The sequence below is a fragment of the Mus pahari genome, chromosome 21 (assembly GCF_900095145.1).
Source record: "Mus pahari chromosome 21, PAHARI_EIJ_v1.1, whole genome shotgun sequence".
In the NCBI taxonomy this organism is placed as follows: domain Eukaryota; kingdom Metazoa; phylum Chordata; class Mammalia; order Rodentia; family Muridae; genus Mus; species Mus pahari.
Genome location: NC_034610.1, coordinates 11,037,790 through 11,039,964, shown reverse-complemented (window position 1 = coordinate 11,039,964; position 2,175 = coordinate 11,037,790). Strand labels below are relative to the sequence as shown.

The 2,175-nt window shown below is 38.3% G+C and overlaps 1 pseudogene; it reads left to right on the top strand.

Annotated features, from left to right (window-relative positions):
* Positions 1 to 289: 289 nt before the first annotated feature.
* LOC110338469 overlaps positions 290 to 2,175 on the top strand; it is an 8,152-nt pseudogene continuing 6,266 nt past the window's right edge.

Below are 2,175 nucleotides of genomic sequence, written 5' to 3'. Positions count from 1 at the left end.
TTTTTCGAGACAGGGTTTCTCTGTATAGCCCTGGCTTTCCTGGAACTCACTCTGTAGACCAGGCTGGCCTCGAACTCAGAAATCCACCTGCCTCTGCCTTCCGAGTGCTGGGATTAAAGGCGTGCGCCACCACCGCCCGGCTAAATATTCTAATTTTAAAAGGATTGTTGTATTTATTTTGTATGTATGAATTTTTGCTTGCATGCATATATATGCATGCAGTGCCTGCTAAAGCCAGAAGACAGTGATGGATCTCCTGGAACTGGAGTTTAGATAGTTTTGAGCTACCATGTGGGTGCCAAAATCAAACCCAGGTAACCTGTAAGAACAGCAAATACTATTAACATCTGAACCATCTCTCTAGCCCTAAATTTATTTCAAGTACTTTATGAACAAAATATATAACAACATATAGTGCTATAATGTTAGAGGCCCCAAAACAAAACAAAACAAAACAAAACAAAAAACAAAACAAGAAAAAGTTTTCAAGTACCCATCAACTTTTTTCCTGAATTAGTTTATTCTGGTCTTTCCTTTTGGTTTCTTTTTAATTTCCTTCATATATGTAAATAATATAAATATGTCATCGTGCACTATGTCAGTTAGATGTCAGGTGAATTGTGACTCTGTGCCAGGAGTGAAAAATATATATAAAATAAACAAAAATATTGAAATGCCTGCTCTTCAGCTAACTTTATGGGCTAGGGAAGCATGCATACTTGTACAGACCTGTGCAGAGTCAGGAAGTGACTGGCTTTGAAGAAAGCCCAGGAAAAGTGTTTAGAGACCCATGGAGTACACATGAATATAAAGGATATTGAAGGAAGATAACATTTGGGAGTGGCAAACAGGTGGTCTCAGATAGAGGAGATAGCTGTTGTAACTGTCTCAAGGCATGAAAGGTCTGCACCTTTGAGAACAGGTTGAAGTCATTTCATGGAAGGAAGCAGATGCCAGAGAAATGCATGTGAGCCTGTTAATGTAGAGCCTGTGACTGGTCCCAGGAGAGTGGAGAGTGAGGCAATAGTGGGGTTTCCGTTCTTTGTTCTACAATGATGCTTTGGCTAATTTTCAAAAATATAGTGCAGTGTGCAACCACCTTAGAGATTGCTTCAGTTTCCAGGGGGAAAGGATTGCATGCAACGGACTAGTGAGTTACAGAGAGAAGACATCTGATTAAGGATATGTTTTGAAACAGGATTTTTCTGTTATATTTGAAATGGGCTAAACATAAATGAAATAAGCATGAATACTTGGTATGAGGAGAAGATTAACTTTCATTTTACAATTTGTGGATCAATAAGAAAGATACTTTATAGCCAAGGTGTGGCAGCAGAAGCCAGGGACTTTTAGTCAGTAGGACCCAGAATATCCTGCCTTCTCTAACCTAAAGGAGAACCCCCAACTGACTATGTCTTAGAATGAGAAGACAATTTCAAACTCATATGCTGCTTTTATCAACAATTCTACCCAGGTACTCATAGTTGTTGATCTTCTAGCTGGATGGACTCCAGTTACATTTAATTTTCCCTTTTTAGGAAAATCCAGTAAGGGAAATTCCACCTAAGGAAGTGTTGTTATGTCTCCATTATATGAAATAGGTGCAGAGAGTGCATAGGGAAAGGTGATCAGACATCTGACTAAGTGGAACTGGGTGAGGTAGGGTTGTTGGGTGAGGTAGGATATAAAATCCAAAAGGATGCTTATAGTTTGTAGGGCTTGCTCGCCGTTGCAGTTCACACCAAGAATAAGGTTGCTTCTGATCCTACTTGGAGGACATATAGTTAAATAAAAACTGAATAAAAACGTTTGCAATATAAATAAAGAAAAATCCAATAAAGTAATAGAATAAAAAAATTAAAATAAAGGTGGTACACACCTTTAATTCTAGCACTTGGGAGGCAGAGGCAGGAGAATCTCTGTGAGTTCAAGGCCATTCTAGTCTACAAAGCAAATTCTAGAATAGCCAGGAATACACAGAGAAACCCTGTCTCAAAACAACAACAACACAATAACAACAAAAACCCCCAAACAAACAAGAATGACAACAACAACAACAAAAAAAACCTAAAGGATGATGGAATGCACTCACTCATTGCACTTGATGGGAGACAGACAACCTGTATTGGCTATTGCTTGTCTTGAGACAGTCTTTTTTTTTTTTTTTTTTTTTTT